Below are 8,432 nucleotides of genomic sequence, written 5' to 3' on the forward strand. Positions count from 1 at the left end.
TATAGAAGGACATAAAACAGGACCCAAATAAAAGGTGAAATATACAATGTTAATGAACAGGAAGATTTACTATTTAGAATATATCAATTTTCCTTAAATTAATCTGATGAGAATCTTTACTTATACTAAAATGTCATTTATTCCATCAAATATTTTCAAAATCCCAGAAGGTTTCCTTTAAGAAAGAGGTAAGCTTATCCTAAAATTAATATAGATGAGGAAAGGAGAGAGAAAAAAAAAGGTGAAGATCATCCTAACAATTAACAAAATTTAATATGACTCTGTAATAATTAGTTCAGAGTGGTATTGGTGCAGAGATAGACAAATAGGTCTTTCTATGCACCAATATTGTACCGCTTTAATGAGAGAGTCCCAAAAAGTGACCACATATAAATGGGTACTTGCTATATTTCACAGTTGGCTTTATAATAGTGGGTAACGGATAGACAGTTTAATAGATGGTATTGATGTGAGGAGGCGGGGAGATTATCATCCACATGCAAAATCAAATACATTTAGATACTTGCTTTGCATTGGACACACAAAAGTAACTTCCAGACATTTTGCAGAAGTGCACCTCTGCAAAATGTCAAAGACAGTTAGACGCCACTAATCTACATGATACAAACACAAGAAACAATCCTAAATATAGTTGTAGGGACACATATATGAAGTTAAAGTGTAAAAACATTCATGGGAAGATTTCTCATCAACTTTAGGACTTTGGAAGGAGGATGAAAAGAGAGCAGATGAGTCTTTAGCTATATCTCTAGTATTTTATCTCTTTTCAAAAAAATAAGAAACATAGCAGAATGTTAACAGTTTAATAATGTAGCAGATAGGCATAGTAGTATCTGATTGTTGTAATTTTGTACTTTTCTCTATATTAAAATATCCTATAATTTAGGAAGAAAAAGAAATAATTATATGGATAGGTCAGTTACCATGTATTCAGTCAATGAAATTCACCACTTTAACAGAATAAAGGAGGGAAAACATATGAACATTTCAGTAAATGCAGAAAAAGCTTCTGTTAAAGTCAATACCCATTCATGATAAAGGGGGAAAAAAAGCTTAGAAAATTAGGAGCAGAAGTAAATTCCCTAATTGGATAAAGCACATTCAACAAACTACAGCTAACACAATACTTAATAGTAAATATTGAATGCTTTGCCCTCTACGCATAGAAGCAAGACAAATATGTTCACTCTTACTTCATCTAGTTAGTATTGTACTAGAGGCTCTAGTCAGTGAAAATAAGGTAAGAAAAAGAAATAAAAGACAGAACATTATAAAAGTATGAGTTTTGATTCTTTTTATTGGTGGGTAACATGATTGGGTATGTAGAAAAACCAAAGGACTCAACAAATAAACTCCTAGAGCCAAAGAATTCATATTAGTAAGGTCGCTGCACACAAGGTCAAAATATAAAACCAAATTGTGTTCCTACATACCAGGAACAAAAAATGGGAACATTAAAAACTCCAAATTCATTGAGAGACATTAAAGAAGTCATAAGTAAATGGAGCGATATACCATATTCAAGAATAGAATAACCTGAAATTGAGGATAAAGCTTTTCCCCAAATTGCTCTGTATCCAATTCAATTTCACTCAAAATCCAGTATATTTTTTTGTAGAAATTAACAATATACTTCTAAAATTTTGTATGGAAATGCAAAGGACCTGGAGTAGCCAGTGCAATGTTTAAAAAGAACAGAATTAGAATTACTCTTTGGATATTAAAATGTACTGTAAACTGTAATTAAGTAGACAAGGTGCTCTATTAGTGTGAGGATAGACGAATGGATTCATCAAACTGGGAAAGAAGTTCAGAAATAGATCTACACATATGTGGTCACTTGATATTTGACAAAAAATACCAATACAATTCCATATAGAAAAGAAGTCTTTTCAGTAAGTCGTGCTAGAGTAACTGGATATTCATATAGAAAAAAATTAGTCTTAACCCCTACTTAACACCATTAGGCAAAAATTATTTTGAGACAGATAATAGGCCTAAATATAAAAGGAAAAAAGAAAAAGAAAGTGACAGAAAGATTGAGAGAGAAAGTCAATAAGGATATGATAAGCTACTCATCATTAGTCATCAAGGAAATGTAAAAACAAATTAAATTAAATAATTAAATAACTTAAAATGCAAAATTAAAACCACTATAGAGTAATACATCATACTCCACAGGATGGCTAAAATTAAAACGTCTAATAACACCAGGTATTGGCTAGGATATGAAGCAACTAGAACTCTCATAGGTTGCTAGTGGGTGTGTAAAATAACACTACCACTTTGGAAATTGACAGTTTCTGACAAAATGAACATATATCTAACCTATGAGCCAGTCATTCCATTTCTAGGCATTTACCCAAGAGAAATGAGTACATATGCCCTTAGACTTGTACAAGCATGCTATGTAGCATCTTTACTCCTATCAGCCAAAAACTATAAACAACCAAGTGTCCATCAGTAGAAGGATGGATAAACAAATTGTGGTATATTCATACAGTGGGATACTGGAATAATATTTAGCCATGACAAAGAACAAGCTACTGATATACTCAACAAGATGGATGAATCTTTAAAATGTTATGTTAAGCAAAATAAACCAGACATAAACCAGTACTATATGATTCCATTTATGCCCAAAGTCGAGAAGGGGCAGTCTGGTAGGGTAGGAATGAGGAAGTCTATTAGGACTGGCTAGGTTATGTTGTGGGAATTAATAACCTCGTAATCTCAGTGGCTTAAAGCAACAGTTTATTTCTTGCTCATTCTGCATGTCCATTGTGAGTTAACAGGAGGACTTTGCTTATAGTCAGGCTGGAGGAACAGCCACTATCCAGAAGGAGAGTTAGGAGCGTCTTGTGGGTCTCATGACCCACCCAACACAAGGGGGAGGAGGGAAGCGTAGCCCTTGCATGTACATAGAAGGCAGAGAGTCATAAATATATGGTCCACAGCACAAATGACTACCACACCAAGATGGATAGAGGCTGGAAAAGAGAAGTCAATAATACAGGGAAAGGCTCTAGAACTCCTAGGTGGCTACAGCCAGTGAAAAATCTCTTGCAGTGGCATCCAAGGGACTTTAGTAACAAGGGTCTCTAATATTCAATTACAACCTGTTGGCTTTGGTTGGTTTTATATACTCCTCATCAAAATCTTCTACAGAAACACATATATATTTTTTCTTTAATTTAGGTTTTGTTTTGTGAAAATCAAGGTAAGTGATGGCACAGTGTGTAACAAGGAATAGGGACAATGTCAACGCCCTGAGTCAAAGTCGGCAATGAGAACATAGCTCTCAAGGAATCTACGAAAATCCTGAAGAGGCTATTGGACTGTCCTAGAACCATAGATTGGGATTACAACCCAATTTACCTAACTCTTAAGGAGCAGAGTTGCCCCAACTAACGACGGTCATCAAGAAGAAAGGGATTACGAGAGTTTTGTGAAATGGTCTCAGAGAGTGCTTAGCATCGAGGCAATGCTCAATAAATATTAGTTTAAATGTAGAAAACAGCCCTAAACTTGAGAGAATTATGTAAGTTCTGATAAGAAATGATGCTGTTAAAGAGTTACGACATGACCAAAAGTATGACAGGACAACTTCAACACAGCCCTGGCATCCATGTGTGGGACTCAAGATATCCGGGCACCGTTAATTTCAGAAGAACAGAGGCTTTTGTTGTACCAATGGGAACTCTGCCTAGGCTGGTATATTTCCTACCTATTTGCAAAACTGACCAAATATCTAGAGGAAAATTTCTTCATTGCCTGGCAAAGTTAGAGCTACCTTTTTTTCACAGTCAAATGTGAAAGCTGGAACTCAGGGCTGTCAGCCAGGCAGGGTCCCAGGTGGGGTCGACAGTTAAGAAATGTTCCATCCATCCAGGACGTGTTTTCTACCTTCTCATCTACCCTAGTGAAAACTTCTGTGGGACTTTCTAAATTGGCGTTTTTACTTGTTTGTCGTTTCTTTACTGATTCACTTTTTGTGTCTTTTCTTTCTACTTCTGAAAAACAAAGATTTTAATAAAGAGAGGAGGGACAATGGCATGCCTTTCCTCTTTTATCCTCAGCTTTTCCTGATGAAGTCCTGTTGATACTGGCTCAGCGTGCACTCTTCTGCCTGTACTCACTGGCTTGCTTTGGTTCTAGCCTCGTCTTCTCTATCCTGGATGTGTAAAGCAGCCTTCTTCTGGGTCTCTCTGCCTGCATTCTTGTCCATAGGCATTCTCTACATTGCCTAGAATCAAAGCTCTACAGTGGAGTTGAGCTTGACTTGACACGCTTAGTTTAAAAACCTTTGCTAAAAGTCTTTAGCATTATCTGAAGCAGAGGTTACAAGCAGAGAGCTTGTACGGGATGCTGATGGGACTCCCCTCAGATTTTGGAATATCTTTTTGCAGTTTCTGCTTGACCCTCTCCTGGCTGCCATGTGCTTTTGCCCCCATAGCTGGTGACGGGAACCTCTTCACCTACTAGCACAGGGAGGCCAAAGTGCCTTGAGGTTTCCATTGTGTGGGACAGCCCTAAACCAATGACTCATGGTGTGGGAGTATGAAAGCTGAAAGCAAGCCCCCTTGCCTCGAGTTGGGGTCAGGACAACCCAACTCGGAGGCATCACTCCAACTCCAAAGCCACAACGGAGGAGCAGCCTGAGGCTTCCTCCATGAGCGTTGCCACAGCCCTGCTTCGTTTCTTCCCTGCCTGTCCTGCCTCCTCCGTCCCCACACTGGCTTCCCCTGGAGCACCTTCTTAATAAGCCACTTGCCTATGAATCCTCATCTCAGGATGTACTTCTAGGGACCTGACCTAAGACACTCCACTCCCCATGGGCCAAATTTAGATTTAAAACATTGTTTGTCATATTTAATTTTCAAACTGAGTATTTTTAACATTTACTAGCCCAGTTGGGTTCTTACCACTTCCTTCTGTTTTATTTCAGTCCTGTTTTGTTTACTGACCTTCTTTGCCCTGCCCCAAAAGGCATTTGAGTTTTTAACCCCCGACCTATGGGCTTTTGACCAAGGTAGGGTGATTTAGGGCCCTTGACAATCTCACCCCATTATACATGTCCGACTTCATCTCCCACCTCTCTATCTCAGGCACCCTCATTTCCTGCCGCTCCTTAAATGTCTTTGCATCCCCCATCCATGCAGGCATTTGCTCAATTTTCTTCCTTTACACATGAATCTTGGTCTGAATGAAAGATTCTCCCCTACTTTAGGTACACCTAGCAAAATGCTATTCATTAAGACCCTCGTCAAATGCCCCTTCCTCTGGGAAAACCATTTCTCCAGCCCTCTCTGGGCTCTCCCAACACCTAGTACACATGTCTGTGACTTGACTTACCATACCACAGTGAAACCTGAAGAACACGTGAAATTAGCTTATTAAAAGGAGAGAGAGGGTGAGTGTGTTTTGGGCAGAGGAACAGCATGGGAAGAGAGCTAGTGGTGGACTGGGAGGGGGTGGATGGAGGGGGGCATCACACGTTAGAAGAACTGAATAAAGAGCAGTGCTGGAGGAAGTTAGAAAGGGAGAGGGGAAAGGTGGGAAATAAGAAGGACAGGTGACTGGGAGACGCAACAGTTTCTAGTCTGGGATTCACAGATGAATGCCAGAGAATAGGAAAACGCCCTCGATTCTATATAAGAATGGTATATTGCCATTGGGGAGAGAGTTCATAGTTTTCACCTCACAGATGTCTTTACTAGGAGTAAGAGACAGAAATGGAGAGAAGGAAGACAAAAAAGAGAGCGAGAAGGGAATAAGAGTTGTTGAACATTCTCTACATGTCAGAACTATGCTTGGGCTCCTACTTCCCCCATCATGAGGTCTACAGCTATCACTGTTCCCATTTGACAGGTAATAGAACTGAGGTTCAGAGGAGTGAAAGCTCTCCAAGGACACACAGCCTGCCCACGTCAGAGCCAAGACGTTAACTGAGTTTTAGGACGTGGAGGATCATGCTCTTTACTCTACTGGCTCCTGGACGAGAGAGATAAAGTGGAGATATCTCCAGAAGGTCTTGGTATGACTTCTTGAGGCCAGGACAGGGCAAGCTGCAGGCAGAGGATGGCTGGCGTTGTTCCATTACATGCTCCGCTGACCAGTTAGTTCATAAAACAGAGGTTGCTTAGGAACCAAGTTTGCTGGATCCAGAGCTTGCCTTGACAACTTCGTTTGAAAAAAAGTCCATAATAATCGAAAGGCTGAGAACAAAGAGAGGGAGATGGAAAATTAAAAAGCCATCAGCTCTCTCATGACCCTGTGGTCTCCTTTGATTTAACAAGTGTTCTTTATAATTATCGACACTTTAAAACCATGGTTCTCAAAGTGTGGTCTCAGGACCAGCAGCATCAACATCACCTCAGAATTTGTTAAAAATACAAACTCTCAGGCTCCACTCCAACCTACGTGATCATAAACTGTGGGAGTGGGGCCCAGCAATCTGTTTTGACAAGCCCTCCAGGTGATTCAAATGCACATCTAGGTCTGAGAACCACTGATTTAAAGTGTGCAAAGTCCTGTCAAATTCATGATCTCAGTGGTTCTTCCTGGAAACCTTGAATACATCTTTCTTGTTCCCACTGTACAATTGAGGACATTGAGGATAAAAAGGGAATGTAAATCCTGGTTAGTTGTCTCTGTAGGAGAGCCCACTTTCTTTGAGTATGGGATATCTCCCACTGTGTTGTCATGGTGTTCCTGTGAGACCCGCAATCCACCAGGAGATTCAAAAGACACATTTGCCACCTTCACTCTGAGCATTCACATGCTTCATAATAAGCCAATGGACAAATATCCAATGTGGATGCCTTACATGACCCTCACTGATGTGGGAAGATACATTCAGACCAATCCACTTGACTTCAGCTAGGAAAATAAGTAGGGTGTCCAAGTAGACTTTTGATCCATTAGAGATATATGTTTATCCCATAAAAAAAAGTCTGCAGACAGGGGCCGGCCCAGTGGTATAATGGTTAAGTGTGCGCACTCCGCTTCAGTGGCCCAGGGTTCGCAGGTTCGAATCCCAGGCATGGACTGATGAACCACTCATCAAGCTATGCTGTGGCGGCGTCCCATACACAAAATAGAGGAAGATGGGCACAGATTTTAGCTCAGAGCCAATCTTCCTCAGCAAAAGGAGGAAGATTGGCAACAGATGTTACCTCAGAGCCAGTCTTTCTCACAAAAAAAAGAAAACATCCGCAGACAGATGAATTAGCCAAGTGTTTTTAAACAGTAAAATGCTATAAAAAAATTTAAGAATTGCCGCCCTTTTAATGAGCATCTACTATGTGACATTACTTTCCACATGTCATTTCATTCAGTTCTCATACCAAGGGTGTAGAGTTGGTCTCTTCCTCATTTTATTAAAGGAGAAAAATTAAGTTTCTAATACAATAATGATCATGGTTATTCTCCTGCTTCAAATCCTTCAGTCAATTTCCATCAATCTACAGCAGCGGTTCTCAACTGTGGTTGCACATTAGAACACCTGGGAAATTTTAAATCAGAATCTCTGGGGAAGGGACCTGGTATTTTTTAAAAAGTTCTCTAGATGGTTCTAGTGTGCAGCCAAGTTTGAGAATCACTGATCTAGTAACTTCAGTCTCCTTAATGTGGTCTACAAGTGCCTAGATGCTCTGGCTCCTGCCTACCATTTCTTCTCCCCAGAGCTCAGCATCCTGGCTTCATTCTGCTCCTCGGATATATTTCAGTGGTTTCCTCATTTCCCAGGCCTTTGCATTTGCTGTTCCTCCTGCCAGGATGCTTGTTTTAGCAGCTCTTCATGCAGTTGACTTAGCATCTTTCAGGCCCCAGCCCAAATGCCTTCTTTTCTAAGAGCACTACTTTCGCCACTTCACCTAAAGTCATGCCCAATGTCATTCTCACTTACCTTCTGGTGTATCTCTTTGGAAAGCATGTTTTACAGCTTCAGTTATATATTTGTTGACTTGCGTGTTGTTGGTCTTACCCCACTTTAGTGGAGGATCCAGAGACCAGAGACTATGATATTCTTCTTCACTACCATATCCCCAGTATCTAGAAAAGTGTCTGGTTCAATAGATATTGCTTAAATAAATGAACGAAGGAGAATGAATGAACTCAAAGGGTTTAAGTGATTAATCCTCAGCCCTATAATTGTATTCACTATTGGAACTCCAATGTTCTGAGTCCAGGTTCATCGATTTTTCCAATACAATTTTGCTGACCATTTCTGTTTTCGCTCTATTCACACGTGTTTAAACCAACAAGGTTAGAAAAGACATACTGTTCCTAATAAGGAGCCTGGGACTTGGTGACTTGGAGTTCACCATCTATGATGTGGCAAGGAGTAGGCAAGTAGGCACTGTACAGAACCAGCTGTGTAAATAGCATCACCTCCAGTCCAATTTAAA

Source organism: Diceros bicornis, chromosome 32 (assembly GCF_020826845.1).
Source record: "Diceros bicornis minor isolate mBicDic1 chromosome 32, mDicBic1.mat.cur, whole genome shotgun sequence".
Classification (NCBI taxonomy): Eukaryota; Metazoa; Chordata; class Mammalia; order Perissodactyla; family Rhinocerotidae; genus Diceros; species Diceros bicornis.